Source organism: Urocitellus parryii, chromosome 5 (genome assembly GCF_045843805.1).
Source record: "Urocitellus parryii isolate mUroPar1 chromosome 5, mUroPar1.hap1, whole genome shotgun sequence".
In the NCBI taxonomy this organism is placed as follows: domain Eukaryota; kingdom Metazoa; phylum Chordata; class Mammalia; order Rodentia; family Sciuridae; genus Urocitellus; species Urocitellus parryii.
This window is the reverse complement of record NC_135535.1, coordinates 129,243,159-129,262,878: the sequence shown is the minus strand read 5'-3', so window position 1 is coordinate 129,262,878 and position 19,720 is coordinate 129,243,159. Positions and strand designations below refer to the sequence as shown.

Below are 19,720 nucleotides of genomic sequence, written 5' to 3'. Positions count from 1 at the left end.
TATATGTAAAGCACTGGAATAATGGTTCACAGAAGGGCTCATCGGACAATTTAAAAGGAAGCAGCACTCAGCAGAAACCACAGGTAAAAAAGGCAAATGTATGTCAATCTGAGTTGCTAAAGTGGTGCTTTTGAGCCACCTAGTGGGTAAGAGAAGTGAATGAGTTTAAATTCTTTAAGAAAAATATCCTTATTGTCCCAATTTCCTCTGTGAAAACAATAATAAGAAATATGTTTTTGGGAATATGAATTATAATCCATAAAAGACCGTAAAGAACTAAGAGGGTGTTGGTGAGAGATGAGGATAAAATGATGACAAATTTGAGAAGAATTCAGATTTTATGGATAACTGATTCCAACTTATATTTCTCTTAAAACAATGCAACCATTAGACTACATTTAAGTTTGTAAAAGACATTATAGGAAATAAGATTCCCCACCAACAAAAAGGTCTGAAGAAGGCTACAGAATGTAAAACAAAACAAGAAGTCAGTTGCTAGTGGGAGAAAAGGGAAATGGGACTAGCAGAGTGAGTTTACAGAGTGGGGACTCACAGCCAGTACCGTAAGAGTTGTGGAAACCCCAGATTACCTAGAACCTTGCTCCCTGTAGGGATGATGGCAAACTGAAGAAGCTAGAGGTCCTGAGGAAATACAGAAGACTTAAATTCAACTCTTAAATCCTCTAAAGAGGATTAAAATTCTACAAAGTACTCAAATCAACCTTGTTGCTTTTAAAAGTCAGAAAGTGAAGTTTGAAAATTTTACAAGCCACAAATTACTTGAATAGTGTGATAAAATTCACTCAAATTCTGGAGCACATTTTTCTCATTCATAAAACTATGGTCTTGGAATGTAAAGTTATGAGTGAAATCTCTAAAACTTATAGGTTTTAGACGCCCCCCACAAAGCCAGAGGAGTCAATAAAAAGAAAACATGTGTTGTGTTCGATGTTTTCCATTAATTCATATATATAGTGTTGCAGCTCTAAAGAGGAAGTAAGATCCTAACCCCAAAGAACACAAAAAGTAGGCAGTTTATTTTATTTTAAGGCATGGAAAAAACAAAGTTTAGCAAAATGCTCAAAATATGCAATTCTCAAAATTCTATGAGGCTAAGAATTTAGTCTGAAAAACATAACTTTAGCTTATTATCATTCTTTGTGAGATTCATTATGTAGAAGAGTAAGAGGGGAGAGGAGAAGGGAATGAAGGTATAAAAAGTAGAAGGTATAGAGGCAAAACCAGCAATTATAAAAAAAAGTTACCAGTCTATTTTGCTGGGCAAACAAGGTTTCGCAAATATTTCTGCTGGAAATAAGGTTAAAATGGTAGGATAAATTTATTTTCTGCTGTGGAGAACCATCTGAGGAATACAAAAGGCAAGTGAAACTGGCCAGGTCAATGGAAATGAAGAAAGACTTGAGAAGTATTGAAAACAATCAATAGGAATTGCTAAACCAACTGAATACTAGCAATAAAAAAGAAGCTAAAATTAAAGAAATTATGTATATGCCAGGAAGACTAGTGATATTATTAACTCAAGGAGAAAACATACTTACCATGTCATGTACATTATCGTTTTACATATGAATTGGTAAGATGAAAGATGCAGGCTAAGGAGAGGGTACCTTAGGGATGATCTACATTTAAGCTTGCTTTTATTCTCAAAGGGAAAAGAAGGAATAAACAAATGAGGGAGGGCGGAAGAAATGCATAGCAACAGCCATTAGGGAAAGAAGGAAAATTTGGAAAAGTATATTATAAGAGTATGAAGTTTGTAGTGCATAGTGATAAAAACCATATTGGCTTGAAAGCCGAAAAGGTGATAAAAGTGTTGATATTTATTTATTTATTTATTTATTTATTTTTTTTTTCTTTTTTTTTTATTGGTCGTTCATAACATTACATAGTTCTTAATACATCATATTACACGGTTTGATTCAAGTGGATTATGAACTCCCCCTTTTACCCCGTATACAAATTGCTGTATCACATCAGTTACCCTTCCATTGATTGACATATTGCCTTTCTAGTGTCTGATGTATTCTGCTGTCTGTCCTATTCTCTACTATCCCCCCTCCCCTCCCCTTCCCTCCCCTCCCCCCCTCCCCTTTTCTCTCTCTACCCCTTCTACTGTAAATCATTTCTTCCATTTGTATTATCTTGTCTTACCCCTCCATTCCTCTTATATGAGGATCGCCTTCCATTTCCATGCACTTTCCCTTCTCACTCCCTTTCCCTCCCACCTCTCATCCCTGTTTAATGTAAATATTCTTCTCAAGCTCTTCGTCCCTACCCTGTCCTTGTTAACTCCCCTTATATCAAAGGAGTCATTTGGTATTTGTTTTTTAAAGATTGACTAGCTTCACTTAGCATAATCTGCTCTAATGCCATCCATTTCCCTCCAAATTCTATGATTTTGTCATTTTTTAATGCAGAATAATACTCCATTGTATATAAATGCCACATTTTTTTTATCCATTCATCTATTGAAGGGCATCTAGGCTGGTTCCACAGTCTTGCTATCGTGAATTGAGCTGCTATGAACATCGATGTAGCAGTGTCCCTGTAGCATGCTCTTGTTAGGGCTTTAGGGAATAGACCGAGAAGGGGAATAGCTGGGTCAAATGGTGGTTCCATTCCCAGCTTTCCGAGAAATCTCCATACTGCTTTCCAAATTGGCTGCACCAATTTGCAGTCCCACCAGCAATGAACAAGAGTGCCCTTTTCACCGCATCCTCTCCAGCACTTATTGTTGTTTGACTTCCTAATGGCTGCCAGACTTACTGGAGTGAGATGGTATCTTAGGGTAGTTTTGATTTGCATTTCTCTGACTACTAGCGATGGTGAGCATTTTTTCATGTACTTGTTGATTGATTGTATGTCCTCCTCTGAGAAGTGTCTGTTCAGGTCCTTGGCCCATTTATTGATTGGGTTATTTGTTATCTTATTGTCTAATTTTTTGAGTTCTTTGTATATTCTGGTTATTAGGGCTCTATCTGAAGTGTGTGGAGTAAAGATTTGTTCCCAGGATGTAGGCTCCCTGTTTATCTCTCTTATTGTTTCTTTTGCTGAGAAAAAACTTTTTAGTTTGAGTAAGTCCCATTTGTTGATTCTATTTGTTAACTCTAGCGCTATGGGTGTCCTATTGAGGAATTTGGAGCCCGATCCCACAGCGTGTAGATCATAACCAACTTTTTCTTCTATCAGATGCCGTGTCTCTGATTTAATATCAAGCTCCTTGATCCATTTTGAGTTAACTTTTGTGCACGGCGAGAGATAGGGATTCAGATTCATTTTGGTGCAAATGGATTTCCAGTTTTCCCAGCACCATTTGTTGAAGATGCTATCCTTCCTCCATTGCATGCTTTTAGCCCCTTTATCAAAAATAAGATAGTTGTAGTTTTGTGGATTGGTTACTGTGTCCTCTATTCTGTACCATTGGTCCACCCGCCTGTTTTGGTACCAGTACCATGCTGTTTTTGTTACTATTGCTCTGTAGTATAGTTTGAAGTCTGGTATCGCTATACCGCCTGATTCACACTTCCTGCTTAGTATTGTTTTTGCTATTCTGGGTCTTTTATTATTCCATATGAATTTCATGATTCTTTTATCGATTTCTACAAGATATGCTGTTGGGATTTTGATTGGCATTGCATTGAACTTATAGAGAACTTTTGGTAATATCGCCATTTTGATGATGTTAGTTCTGCCTATCCATGAGCAGGGTATGTTTTTCCATCTTCTAAGGTCTTCTTCTATGTCTTTCTTTAGGGTTCTGTAATTTTCATTGTATAAATCTTTCACCTCTTTTGTTAGGTTGATTCCCAAGTATTTTATTTTTTGGGGGGATATTGTGAATGGAGTAGTTGTCCTCATTTCCGTTTCAGAGGATTTGTCGCTGATATACAGGAATGCCTTTGATTTATGCGTGTTGATCTTATATCCTGCCACTTTGCTGAATTCATTTATTAGCTCTAATAGCTTCTTTGTAGACCCTTTTGGGTCTGCTAGGTATAGAATCATATCATCTGCAAATAGTGATAATTTAAGTTCTTCTTTTCCTATTTTTATGCCTTTAATTTCTTTTGTCTGTCTAATTGCTCTAGCCAGTGTTTCGAGGACTATGTTGAACAGAAGTGGTGACAGAGGGCATCCCTGTCTTGTACCAGATCTTAGAGGGAATGCCTTCAATTTTTCTCCATTCAGAATGATGCTGGCCTGTGGCTTATCATAGATTGCTTTTACAATGTTGAGGTATGATCCTGTTATCCCTAATTTTTCTAGCGTTTTGAACATAAAGGGATGCTGTACTTTGTCGAATGCTTTTTCTGCATCTATTGAGATGATCATATGGTTCTTATTTTTAAGTCTGTTGATGTGGTGAATAACATTTATTGATTTCCGTATATTAAACCAGCCTTGCATCCCAGGGATGAATCCTACTTGATCATGATGTATAATTTTTTTGATATGTATTTGAATCCGATTCGCCAGAATTTTATTGAGGATTTTTGCGTCAAGGTTCATTAGAGATATTGGTCTGTAGTTTTCCTTCTTTGACGTGTCTTTGTCTGGTTTCGGAATCAGGGTGATGTTGGCCTCGTAGAATGAATTTGGAAGTTCTCCCTCTTTTTCTATTTCCTGAAATAGCTTGAAAAGTATTGGTGTTAGTTCCTCTTTAAAGGTTTTGTAAAACTCTGCTGTATACCCATCCGGTCCTGGGCTTTTCTTAGTTGGTAGTCTTTTGATGGTTTCTTCTATTTCCTCTATTGTTATTGGTCTGTTTAGGTTGTCTATATCCTCCTGGCTCAATCTGGGCAGATCATAGGACTCAAGGAATTTATCTATGCCTTCAGTATCTTCTATTTTATTGGAGTATAAGGATTCAAAGTAATTTCTGATTATCTTCTGTATTTCTGAAGTGTCTGTTGTGATATTGCCTTTTTCATCCCGTATGCTAGTAATTTGGGTTCTCTCTCTTCTTCTCTTCGTTAGCATGGCTAAGGGTCTGTCAATTTTATTTATTTTTTCAAAGAACCAGCTTTTAGTTTTGTCAATTTTTTCAATTGTTTCTTTTGTTTCAATTTCATTAATTTCAGCTCTGATTTTAATTATTTCTTGCCTTCTACTTCTTTTGCTGTTGTTTTGCTCTTCTTTTTCTAGGATTTTGAGATGAAGTATGAGATCATTTATTTGTTGGTTTTTTCTTTTTTTGAGGAATGAACTCCAAGCAATGAATTTTCCTCTTAGAACTGCTTTCAATGTGTCCCATAGATTCCGATATGTTGTGTCTGTGTTTTCATTTAACTCTAGGAATTTTTTAATTTCCTCCTTGATGTCTTCTAAAACCCATTGATCACTCAGCAACCTATTGTTCATTCTCCAGGTGATGCTTGATTTTTCCTTTCTTCTTTTATCATTGATTTTCAGTTTCATTCCATTATGATCAGATAAGATGCATGGTATTATCTCTACCCCTTTGTATTGTCTAAGAGTTGCCCTGTGACATAGTATATGGTCTATTTTTGAGAAGGTTCCATGTGCTGCTGAGAAAAAAGTGTAGCTACTTGATGTTGGGTGGTATAGTCTATATATGTCAATTAAGTCTAGGTTGTTAATTGTGTTATTGAGTTCTATAGTTTCCTTATTTAACTTTTGTTTGGAAGATCTGTCCAGTGGTGAGAGAGGTGTGTTGAAGTCTCCCATGATTATTGTATGTTGGTCTATTAGACTCTTGAACTTGAGAAGAGTTTGCTTGATGAACACAGCTGCACCATTATTTGGGGCATATATATTTATGATTGTTATGTCTTGTTGGTATATGGTTCCCTTGAGCAGTATGAAGTGTCCTTCTATATCCCTTTTGATTAGCTTTGGCTTGAAATCTATTTTATTAGATATGAGTATGGACACTCCTGCTTGTTTCCGAGGTCCATATGAGTGATATGATTTTTCCCAACCTTTCACCTTCAGTCTATGTATATCTTTTCCTATCAAATGCGTCTCCTGTAGACAGCATATTGTTGGGTCTTGTTTTTTGATCCATTCTACTAGCCTGTGTCTCTTAATTGGTGAGTTTAAGCCATTAACATTTAGGGTTATTATTGAGATATGGTTTGTTCTTCTATCCATATTTGTTTATTGATGTTACTAAACCTGATTTGTTATCCTCTTTGACTACTTTCCCCCCTTTACTGTCCTACCTCCCATTGTTGGTTTTCAAAGTTATTTTCCATTTCCTCTTCCTGTAATGTTTTGCCAAGGATTTTTTGAAGAGATGGTTTTCTAGCTGCGAATTCTTTTAACTTTTGTTTATCGTGGAAGGTTTTAATTTCATCTTCTAATCTGAAGCTTAATTTCGCCGGATACACGATTCTTGGTTGGAACCCATTTTCTTTCAGTGTTTGAAATATGTTATTCCAGGATCTTCTAGCTTTCAGAGTCTGTGTTGAGAGATCAGCTGTTATCCTGATTGGTTTACCCCTAAATGTAATCTGCTTTCTTTCTCTTGCAGCTTTTAAAATTCTCTCCTTATTCTGTATGTTGGACATTTTCATTATAATGTGTCTAGGTGTGGATCTCTTAAGATTTTGCACATTCGGCGTCCTGTAGGCTTCTAGGATTTGGGATTCTGTCTCATTCTTCAAGTCTGGGAAGTTTTCTCGTATTATTTCACTGAAAAGACTTTTTATTCCTTTGGTTTGGAGCTCTGTGCCTTCCTGTATCCCAATGACTCTTAAATTTGGTCTTTTGATATTATCCCATAATTCTTGGATGTTCTGCTCATGGTTTCTTAGCAGACTTGCTGAGCTGTCTATGTTCTTTTCCAGTTGAAATACTTTGTCTTCATTGTCTGATGTTCTCTCTTCTAAGTGATCTACTCTGCTGGTAGTATTCTCAATTGAGTTTTTAAGTTGGTTTATAGCTTCCTGCATTTCTAGAATTTCTATTTGTTTGTTTTTTATTACCTCTATCTCCCTGTGAAATTGATCTTTTACTTCCTGGATTTGTTTGTCAATGTGATCTTTCATTGTCTGATTTTGCTGTCTCATGTCTTCCTTGAGACTCCAGATCATCTGAAGCATATAAATCCTGATGTCTTTATCTGACATTCCATCTGTTGCAGCTATTACCTCTTCTAAAGTTGAGTTGACCTGCATTGCTTGTGGTCCTTTCTTTCCTTGTCTTTTCATACTGCTGACGTTTCTTTCTGCTTGGTGCCACTGTTGTGTTTTTGAAATTTACCCCCTATTTATTTATGTTGCTCTTGTATAGTTGGGAAGTCTCCCTTGCAGGGCGGGTATTGGCTGTGCTCCTCCTCTAATTATGGTGGTCTGTCTACCCCGCTGATCGGTCGCAGGTCTGCCCCCGCTGCGGGCACGGGTGGTAACTGCCCCCTCTCCAATTGTGGTAACTTAACTACCACGCCCTGGGATCGTTGGTCCTGATCTGGATGTGGGTGGCGGCTCAGCTGGGCCCCCCGCTCCAATTGGTGTGACGAGTCTACCGCGCTGGCAGACCTCTAGGCCGGTGGGTCGCAGTTCTGCACAGCCCCCACTCCCAATGGGGGTACCTAACTACCTCTCCAACGGGTTGCTGAGCCCCCTCCGGACCCGGGCGGCGACCCTGCTCCACCCCCACTCCAACCAGTGTGACGCGACTGCCTCGGTGTTACGTGTCCACCCCGCTGGCAAGCTACCTGGCCTGTCTTGCCAGTTGGCGGCAGGTCTGCCTGCCCTGCTTGCTCGGATGGCAGCTCCGCACAGCCCCTACTCCAAATGAGGTTACTTGGCTGCTGCGCCGCGGAATCGCTGGTCCTATTCTATGCGTGGGCGGCTGCTCTCTTCAGCCCCAGCTGCGTTTGGGGTGTCATGGCACCACGCCGGCGGGTCACTTGGACTGCTCTGGGCGCAGGAGGAAGATCCACTCTGTCCCTACAACACCCCGCCGGACCCTGATTGAGAAGCAGTCACCGCCGGTTCCCTAGCCTTGGGCCAAAGCAGCTTAGGTAGCCGGAACCCCGCCTCTCCGATCTGATACACTCTCCGCTGGGAGCTGGCTCCAGGGAGCGACGCCACGGGTTTCCCAGCCCCAGGCCAAAACTGTTCCGGGAGTCAGAACCCAGTCGCCCCAAGCTCAGCGCACGCTCCACTTGGAGCTGGCCTCCGCCGGCAGTCTCCGCAGTTTCCTCAGACCTGGGCCAGGTTAGCCCCGGGAACCCGAAACCAGCTGCTCAGTGCCCGGCGCTCGCCTTGCCAGGCACGAGCCTCTAGGAGTATTCTCCACAAGAACCCCCGCCCCGAGCCTGAGCAGAAAATCTGTCTGCTAGAAGCAGGCAAATACCAGCCTGTTATCACCTGTTCGTAGTTGAATGGGCTGAGATCAGTAGAACACGGGGATGATTACATCATCTCTCCGAAATGGCGGCTGCTGTTCTCCACTGTGGTCCGACCGGTGTCTGGAGCCAAACTGGGCCTCTTCTCTCCTCTGTTTCAAAGCCGGAACTCAGCGCTAAGGGCTCCGATGTACCACTGGCGGGAGCCCCCCCGGATCCGTATCTCTGTTCCCCGCTCCGGCACCCTGCCGCTCCCCGGCGCGCGCCACAGACTCCAGCCGCGGGGCGATCGCCTGTCAGGCTATGCGACCCTCCGTGCGGGGAAATGGAGCTCTCAGAGCCGAACTTCGCACGATGGAAATCTGTCCACTAGATTCTGGAGCACCTCAATTTCACTTGAACTTCCCAAAGATATCCTTCAGCCGTTTTGCATCGTCTTTCTCCCACTTAGTGACGCGGCGCCCTGGGGTGATGCAGTCCCTTCGCCGCCATGTTAGATCCCCCCCACCTTTCTTTTGAGTGTTGATATTTATAACACATTTTCTTTTTTAAAAGTAGAAGCAATATTCTATATGCAATGGAAAAAGCATTTAAGAATTCGTGTTCAGCAGCTTCTGTTTTACACTGGAAAAGGGCAGAAGGTCCTGTGGATAAGAGACTGGGGAGTCGGGAATGAAGAGCCTGGGAACATGAGGGAAATGAAAACATGATAAAATAAAGTTCAATGGTGATCATAAGTCAACTACCAAGCAACACAGGAAAAATAGAAAGATTAAAATAGTGGTTTCCAACATGTTAATTTTGAGATTCTAGCAATGATCAGATGGTGGCTTCCAACAGTTTTGCAAATACTGAAGAAGGAAAAAAAAAGTCCAGATTCCTGGATAGAAATCACCTATAAAAGGAGTTAGCTGACATCATTTCCACAGTGATCAATTCAGGCCTTTCCTTTTGATCTCATTTTGGTTATTTTATCTTTTTTTTAAGTAATCACTTTATCAAAATTATAGATTATCTGGTGTTGAAATGTACAAAGAATTCATTTTGTGAAATTTATCACGTAATATTAAGTATATACATACACTTTGAAAAAGAATGAACATCAGTGCAATCATTACTAATTGAGAGTGCCTTAAAATTCCTCCCTGTTTTAGTGAGCTTTGTGTTGCTGTGAACAACATACTCAACAAGTACAAATTAGAGGGGAAAAGTCTGTTTTGGCTCACAGTTTCAGAGGTTCAGTCCATGGTTGGCCAACTCCATAGGTTTGGGCCCCAAATGAGGCAGAACATAATAGTATAAGTACAGGGCAGAGGAAAGCATCTCAGGACATGACATCCAGGAAGCAGGAAGAGCTCTATCCACCAGGGACAAAATATAAACCACAAAGGCATGCTCCCAGTGATCTATTCCTCCAGCTACATCCTACCTACTTATAGTTACCACCCAGTTAATCCATTTAAGTGGATTAATTCACTGATTAGGGTACAGCTCTCATAATTTAATCATTTTACCTCTGAACATTCTCACATTGCCTCACACATGAGCTTTTGGGGGATAACACATTTCCAAACATAACATAACATCCCCAAACATCATCTCATATCACACATGCAAGGTAGCTTCGTTAACCTAACATTTTTGAAAACCACCGCCTTTCTTTTCTTTATAGCTTCACAATCTAGGTAATGATTCCAGTGATATTTTTTGGTCTTGCCTCTTACTGAACTTCATACAAAAAAAAAAAAAAAACACAGCACACATATCCTTCCAATGGTTTGCTTCTTTCATTTGATTTTTATGATTGCATGTGCATTTGTCTGTGACTGTAGTTCATGAATTATTCTTGTGGAATAGTATTCCTGTAAATGATTATACCAGTTTCTTTTTAATATTTACTTGCAGTTGGACACAATACCTTTATTTTATTTATTTTTATGTGGTGCTAAGGATAGAACCCAGGTCCTCGAACATACTAGGTGAGCACTCAACTGCTGAGCCACAACCTCAGCCCCTATACCACAGTTTTTTATAAATATAATATACTGTTGCAGGATTTAGGCTGTTTCCAATTTGGGGCTATGATGAAAAGTGCTACTCTGAACATCCTGGCAGACATATCCTATAGACATTTGCTTACACTTTAGGGTTTTTAACAATTTTCTAGAAAACTGAAGAGTTGACTTCTGGTTCCAGGATAAGCACACATTTCACTTTATTAAATGAAATGATACAAAATTAGTTTCCAATGGTAACACCAACTCTTGGAACTGAGAGACTTTAAGAAGTAGTACAATAATATCCCTGTTTTAATTAGTACTTCCTCTAAATACTAATGAGCTTCTTGGGCCTCTTTCCTGTTTACTTCTCCACCTCTCAATCATCCCCCCCATCCTTCTTTGTAGAGGCTAGCTCTAAACTTGTGATCCTCCTGCACAGCCTCAGCAGCCACTGGGATTACAGGCAAGGGCCACCATGACCAGCCAGTTTTCCCTTTTATTAAAAGTTTTTTTTTTTTTCTAGTTGATTTGTTCTTTACACATTCTTGATAAAAGGCCTTTCTCAGTTATATGCTTGAAATACCTTCACCTAGTTCCAGGCTTCTAGTGTCAATTTCTCAAACAATGTAGCAGAACTGATTGGTCCCTTTCTTCATGCTCAGTACTATGTCTTAATCTTTCTCTTTTCCAAATCATGGAACATATGCTCTTATTTCATACTTTGTAAGTGTTACCTTTTACACAAAGGACTTTATTCATCCTGGAATTGATTTTTGTTCAGTTTGAAGAAGGCCTAGTATAATTTTTTTCATATGTAAATCTGATTACCTGGGTACAATTAACTGAAGCTCAGTCCTACCCTTAGTGGTCTGCAGTGGTATTGTGTCATTCGTGAGTATTCATATATACAGAGGATGGATGGTTACAGAAATTTTATTCTTCCCATTATCTATTTTCAACCCAATTTCAATGTCAAAGTGTTTTAATTATTTGCATTTTATGTCTTGGTATCTGATAAGAAAACTGTGGACACAGACAAGAAAAATAAATAACGCAAAGAACTTAAACCACCAGAACAACCAAAGTTTATAAAACATTTGATCACCAGCACCAAAAGATATAGAAAATAAAAATTAAAGGTTAAAGAAGCTATGTGTTACAAGCTTTTAAAAGTGACAAAACTAAATATATCTGAACTGGAACCATAAATTATGAACAGAAAATGACTAAAGGTGACAGCTGGGATTAAATTAATGGGGGAAAAAACCACACACACATTAAAATTTGTGGGGTACACAGAAGAGAAACAGAGAAGACGTGGATGTGAAACAGATAACACATCCCGATCTCTTCATAACATGGAAAAGAGGCAGTGAATAAAAGCAGAATTGAGAGCGGGGAGACAAAATAAATGCTCTAAGACGTGACACTACATAGTCTGACACCTGGAGAGACTAGAAGATAGGTTACCAGAGGAGAAAATAAAACTTAAGAGTGCTCTAATTCAAACTTGGGGACAGGGGACATCAGAGAGAAGGGAAAGGGGACATTTTCTCAAGCTCATAATAGTAGCATCCCCTCCTCCACAGAAAATCTTAATTAAGCCTTTCCAGAAATCCACACAATTATCTTAGGACCATCAGCAAAAGAATCTCTACAAAAGAGTTTAAGGAAGTTAAGCTTCCTATTTCCTGTTGCTCTATCTTACTTGGCCACCTGCCTAGAAGAGATCAGCACTCCAGGTGCTGAACACTCTTTTACTAGTTTTTCACATTTATGGACTACTGGTGTTGTAACAATATAGAATAGTTTGTAAAAGTTTTCAAGTGGGAAGTGTGTTTGCCAATGCAAAGTGTGAGAAGAAAGAGAGATTAATCTTTAAAGGAAGCCTCTGACCTTGGGCTGAAGCTTCACAGAAATGTTTACATTTCAAAGAGAAGATGTTACTAATTAGGCTCCATGATAACTAGCAGGGGGAGGGAAAAATGGGAGAAAAAGCTCTCCCCTTCTCAGCGCTGTCCTTGAAGAGTTAACTTGCCCAGAACAGTAGAAGAAAAAGCTGTTTTTGGGTGAACTTTGCAGACTGTGAACTTCTGAGTCCCTCCCCCTACACACTGGATATAAAGTTCTGAAACTGCCTGAACTCTGGGTTCAGGGGCATTGATTGATTACAGTGAAAATTTTCCCCTCTGAATATGGCTGCAGCCAAATAAATCTGCTTCTTGCTAATTCTTTGGTGTCTGACCTCATCTGGTCCTACAACACCCATTTAAAAACTATTGGAAAACTGTTGAAAAGACAGACAAAATTTAAATTACAAGAAGGTGACTTAAAACAGCATGAACCACAAAAACAAAGGGGAGGGGAAGCAATAATCTTGTGGAACCCACAGGCAACCAGTCACCCTCTTAAATTGGCAGGGGCTCTTTCCACACCCAGAGCTGCAAATTAAACCCAAGGGAAGCCCCCTGCAGTGGGCCCTCTTGAGAATTTGGCTAGAAAGACCTCTCTGTCCCTCTCACTGTGAACAAAGGGACAGAATGGGCTGATGGGGACCTTGGCCTGGAAAGAGCACATCTAGCTCTGCTTAGCCTCTGCCACCCAGGCAAGGGTGAAAAGCTCTGCACAGGCTTGCTTGACTCAAACAGGTTACAATAGAAGCAACTTTGGCCTCAAAGGAAAGCTGATTCATCAGGCCAGCCACTGGCACTGGGGGAAGACACTGCAGGAAGCCTAGAGACAGTACTCAGGACTGCAGCACCATACCAGGAGGCAAACTGCCTGAATATCCAGTGACATACAGACAACAGGAAATTGCTAGAAGCTTCTCAGCAGAAAGGGCTGGACGCCAGCCTTAGTAAGTGTACAGCCTAAACAGTGCAACTGGCAAGTGACATGGCATTATTTGGATATTTGTAGGACAATGCACCAGACCTATTAAGCAAAGGGAATTAACACCCACCATTCACAACCTGGGACAGTGGAAACTATAGAATCCAGCTGAATCATCAGAGACCCTGCACTACAGCACCTTAGAATGAAGGCAGCCAGGGAAATACTACTGAACTACAGAACACCTGTGGAAAACCAACAACCAGTATTCCCGCACACACAGACAGCTGCCAGGATCTTCCCTACCATGAAAAGAATCTAGCAGAGGGGAACAGGTACACCAGTGATAAGGGGCATCTTGAATCTTGAATTCTGTAATAGGCTACAACAGAATCAGCTAACTCAAAACATTGCATCCTCCAAGATTATAAACAACTCTAACATCAACTTAGATCATATAAATAACTCCTTAACTTGAATGGTAACTGCAACTCAATAGCCAACATTATACCTCCAATCCACCTGAAAGTATTTCATCTAGTGGTTTAAAGCATTAACTGGAAACAATGTCCCTATTTTTGTTTTCCTAGCTCTAGTTTATACCTGCTTTTCTTACCCCCTACTCATCCTCTTACACTATCTACTAGGGCCTCAAATACCACCCATTCATCTATTTCTTCTCTCTCCTTTCTCTTTCACGCTTTCTTTCCTTCTTTTTCCCTTCCCCATTTGCCAAAACATTTTTCCTCCCCACCTTTAATACTCACTTAAGGTTTTAGTAAGTTTACTAAATTTAACTACTAGATTGTTTGACTTGTCCCAGAACTCTTATTGTAGGCTTATACCTGAATTTGAGGACCCAAAGAAAACAACTGAAACAAGTTTTTGTTCTTACAATATTGAATAGTACAAGGCCTGGCTCAGAAGTGATTATAGTAAATAGGGCTCCAATGGTATTTCTTATAGTGGAGCTGATACTGGGATGAGAAGAGGTCACAAATTGAATTAAAATACCATTATCTAGATCCACCCACCCCAAGGCTCTTAAGAAAAAGAAATTCACTTAGTAGTCTATCACTTAAAAAGTCAGAACTTACTGGTAGGTGGGCAGACATACAAACAATATGAAAAAGCAAAGGAACAAACCATCCCAAACAACAAAGAATACCTCAACAACAGATTCCACTGACACCACAGTGAAGGGAGTATCAGAAAAGGAATTTAGAAAACTCATAAATTGTTCTATGAGCTAAAAGATGATATAAGTGAAATCAGAAAGAAAATATAGGAAGTGCAAGATCACTTCAATAAAGAGAGATTCTAAAAAAGAATCAAACAAAATCCTTGAAATGAAGGAATCAATATATCAAATTAAAAATTCAATGGCAAGCATCACTAATAGATTAGACCACTTTGAAGACAGACTTTTCTGGCCTTGAAGACACAGTATATAATCTTGAAAATATAGTTGAACATAGAGAAAAGATGTTAAGAGACCATAAACAGAATATTCAAGAAATCTGGGATAATGTTAAAAGGCCAAATTTAAGATTCATTGGGATAGATAAAGGCTCTGAAAACACATTCTAAAGGAAAGCATAATCTTTTCAATGAAATAATATCAGAAAATTTCCCAAACCTTAATAATGAAATGGAAATTTAAATACAGGACTTCAATTATGCAAAAATCAGATCCACTCCAAGACATTGTTATGCAAACGCCTAACTCAAAATAAGGTAAGAATTTTAAGATCTGAAACTGGGCATATTTTACAAGTAAACCAATCTGGATTTCAACTGCTTTCTCAATCCAGACACTAATAGTGAAGTGGGCTTGGAATAATATACACCAAACTCTGGAAGACAGTGGATGCCAACCAAGAATACTAAGAAAATTAAGCTTAAAAGATGAAGGTGAAATAAGAACCTTCCATGATAAACAAAAGCTAAAAGATTTCATAACTAGAAAGCCTACACTATAAAACACTCAATAATATTTCATGAAGAAAAAATGAAAAATAAAAATGAAAACATGCATAAAGGCATTATACTAGAATAGTAGCCAAAGGAGAATCAAATCCAATTTAAACACTAGAAATAAATCAAACTGGCAGGAATTAAAAATCATCTCTCAATAACAACACTGAATGTAAATGGTCTAAACTTTCAATCAAAAGACATAGGCTGAAAGACTGGATTTAAAAATAAGCCCCAAAACATGCCCTCTGCAAGAGACTCACCTCATAGGCAAAGACATATACAGATTGAAGGTGAAAGGATGGGAAAAAACATACCACTCACCTGGATCTCGCAAACAAGTAGAGGTTACCATTCTCATATCAGATAAAGTAGACTTCAAGCTAAAATTAATCAGAAGAGAAAAGATCATTTCATGCTGCTTAAGGGAACCATACAACAACAAGATATAAATGTCATAAATATTTATGCCCCAAACAATGGAGTATCTACATACATCAAACCATTCTCAAAATTAAGAATCAGACTACAGTACAATAATAGTGGGTGACTTTAACACCCCTCTCTCATCACTGAATAGATGATCTAAACAAAAACAAAGTAAAGATTCTTTAGAACTAAAAAATAAAATAAATAATTCTGACCTAATAGACATCAACAGACATTTAGAGTATTTCATCCATCACAATAACTGAATTCACTTTCTTCTCAGCAGCACATGGAACATTTTCCAAAATAGACTATATTTTAGACACAAAGCAAATCTAAGCAAATACAAAGAGAGAGAGAGAGAGAGAGAGAGAGAGAGAGAGAGAGAGAGATAATACCTTGCATTCTATCAGATCATAATGGAATGAAATTAGAAATCAACAATAAGATAAAAAATAGAAACCACTTTAACACCTGGAGTTAAAGAGTATATTTTTGAATGATGAATGGAGAGCAGAAAAAATCAGGGAAGAAATTTTAAAAAATACTGAGGTAAATGAGAACTATAATAATACAATGTATCAAAATCTGTGGGACATTATGAAAACAGTTCTAAGAGGAAAGTTCACAGCACTGAACTCATACATTAAAAGAATGGAAAGATACCAAATAAATAAACTAACATTACATTTCAAGGGCTTAGAAAAAGAACAAACCAACACCAAAATCAGGAAGACAGGAACTTATTAAAATAAGAGCCACAATCAACGAAACTGAGATTTAAAAAAGCAACACAAAAGATTAATGAAACAGAGTTTTTTTTTTAAAGGATAAACAAAATTGATAAGCCCTTAGCCAAACTAACTATAAGAGAGAAAAACTCAAATTATCAAAATCCGAGATGCAAAAGGAAATATCATCGAACACACTACTGAAATCAAAAGGGCAACATGAAATTATTTTGAAAATCTATATTCCAATGAGCTAGAAAAGCTTACTGATATGGACAAATTCTCCTAGACAAAGAACCTACCCAAGTAGAACCAGGAGGACATAGAAAATTTAAACAGATCAATTTCTATTAATGAAATTGAAGCAGCCATCAAAAACCTTCCAACAACAAAAAGCCCACGACTAAATGGTTTCTTAATTGAGTTCTACCAGATCTTCAAGGAACTAATACTAATTTTCTTCAAGTTATTCCATGAAATAGAAAATGAGTGAACTCTGTCAAACACATTATACAAAGGCAGTATCACCCTGATACCAAAACCAGACAAAGACATATCGAGGAGAAAAAACTTCAGATCAATATTCTTGATGAGTGTAGATGCAAAAATTCTTCATAAAATACTGGCAAACTGCATACAAAAACATATTTTTTAAAAAAGTGCACCAGGATCAATTGGGATTCATCCCAGGAATGCAAGGTTGGTTCAACATAAGGAGATCAATAAATGTAATCACCACATGACTAGACTTCAAGATAAGAATCACATAAACATTTGATGAAGTAGAATACCCATTCATGTTTAAAACACTAGAAAAACTAGGGATAGAAGGAACTTACTTCAACATTGTAAAGGTCATATGTAGAAAGTGAAAGCCAACATTATTCTGAATTGAGAAAAACAAAGTACTTCTTCTAAAAACAGGAACAGGACAAGGATGCCCACTTTCACCACTCCTATTCAATACAGTTCTTAAAACTCTGCCAGAGCATTTAGACAAGAGAAGGAAATTAAAGGGATACAAATAAGAAGAACTCAAATTACATGTATTTGCTGATGGCATGACCCTATAATTAGAAGACCCAAAAAAACTCCATCAGAAGACTTCTAGAGCTCATAAATGAATTCAGCAAAGTAGCAGGATACAAAATCAACACCCATAAATCAATCATGTTCCTATACTCCAATGATTAATCAGCTGAAAGAAAAATTAAGAAAACAATCCCATTCACAATGGCCATAACAACAACAACAAAAAAAAAACCACACTTGGGAATCAATCTAATAAAGCGGCAAAGGACCTCTACAATGAAAAATAAGAACACTAAAAAAGAAACTGAAGAAGACCTCAGAAGATATAATGACCTCCCATGTTCTTGGATAAACAGGATTAATATTATCAAAATATTAACATAAAAATGGCCATACTACCAAAAGTGCTATACAGATCCAATGCAATTCCCATCAAAATTCCAATGGTGTTCTTCACAGAAATATAAAAAGCAGTCATTAAATTCATTTAGAAAAATAAGAAACGGAATAGTCAAAGAAATTGCTGGAGTGCAAAGCAAAGCAGGGGGAATCACGAAACCAGACTTAAATTATACTACAGAGATATAGTAACAAAAACAGCCTGGTACTAGCAATAAAATGGGCAGGAAGACCAAGGAAACAGAAGACACAGAGATAAGCCCACATAAATACAGTTATCTCATACTAAACAAAGGTTCCAAAAACACATGTTATAAAAAAGATAGCCTCTTTAACAAATCATGCTGGGAAAACTGGAAATCCCTATGTAGTATAATAAAATTGCACAAAACTCAACTCAAAGTGGACCAAAAACCTAGGCATTAGACCAGAAACCCTTCACCTGCTAGAAGAAAATGCAGGCCCAACACTCAAACATGTTGGCTCAGGAACTGACTTCCTTAATAAGACTCCTAAAGCACAAGAAGTAAAACTAAAAAATCAATAAATGAAATACCATAAAATTAAAAAGCTCCCTCACAGCAAAGGAAACAATTAAAAGCGTGAAGAGAGAACCTACAGAATGGGAGAAACTCTCTGCTACCTGCTCTGCAAATAGGGCATTAATATCCAGGACATACAAAGAGCTCAAAAATGTAACACATAACCCCCCCCCAAAAAAAACCCAATTAATAAATGAGCAGAGGAACTAAAAAACACTTCACACAATAAATAGCAATGGTCAGCAAATGTATGAAAAAATGTTCAACATCTCTGGCAATTAAAAAAGTTCATATTAAAACTACACTCAGAGTTCATCTCACTCCAGTCAAGAATGGCAACAATCAAGAATACCAATAACAATACACGTTGGTGAGGATGTGGGGGAAAATTTACATTCATACATTGCTAATGGGCTGTAATTGGTACAACCACTCTAGAAAGCAGTATGGAGAGACCTCAAAATAGCTGGAATGGAAAACCATTTGATCCAGTTATCCAATTCCTCCGTATATATCCAAAGGAGTTAAAATCAGCATACAACAGTGACCCAGCCACAGAAATGTTTATAGCAGCTCAGTTCACAATATCGAAGCTATGCAACCAACCTCAGTGCCCTTCAACAGATGAATGGATAAAGAAAATATGGTATATATGCACAATGGAATATTACTCAGCCGAAAAAAGAATGACTTTATGACATTTACCAGAAAAAGAATGAATCTGGACATTATTATACTAAGTGAAATATGCCAATCCCCCAAAACCAAAGGTTGAATGTTCTGATAGGTGCATGTTAACACACAACAAGGGTGGGGTATGAACAGAAGTTCAGTAAATTAGACAAAGGGGAATGGAAGGAAGGGAGTGAGGATAAGAAAGACAGTAGAATGATTCTCACATAATTCTCTTATGTACATTTATGAATACACCACAGTGAATCTCCACATCCTCTAAAAATCACAAGACTAAGACCCTAATTAGAATAAGATGTGGGGCTGGGGATGTGGCTCAAGTGGTAGCGCGCTCGCCTGGCATGCATGCAGCCTGGGTTTGATCCTCAGCACCACATACCAACAAAGATGTTGTGTCCGCCGAGAACTAAAAAATAAATATTAAAAATTCTCTCTCTCTCCTCTCTCACTCTCTCTTTAAAAAAAAAAAAGAATAAGATGTACCCCATGCTTGTATAAATAAGTCACATTATATTCTACTATCATATATAACTAAGAAGAATAAAAATTTTTTAAAAAGTTGGGAAAAAATTTAAAAATACAATGTTATATGACATGTGAAAATCATATATGAAATTCAAATTTCAGTGTCCATAAATAGTTGGGTAGGCCCTCAAAAAAGAAAAAGAAAGGTTTGCAGGTGGATGGTTTGGATGAATTTAGTAACCCTGGAAGGAAGAATGCAATAGAAAACATTTAAAAAAAAAT

General features: G+C 38.2%; 1 protein-coding gene across 1 annotated transcript in view; it reads right to left on the bottom strand.

The window, feature by feature from the left end:
* Positions 1–19,720, bottom strand: part of Mapk8 (mitogen-activated protein kinase 8) — a 106,109-nt gene that overhangs the window by 50,443 nt on the left and 35,946 nt on the right. The window contains exon 2 of the mRNA XM_077798298.1: positions 15,472–15,530. The gene's annotated coding sequence lies outside the window, so the exon portion shown is untranslated. The remainder of the gene's footprint in view (positions 1–15,471; positions 15,531–19,720) is intronic.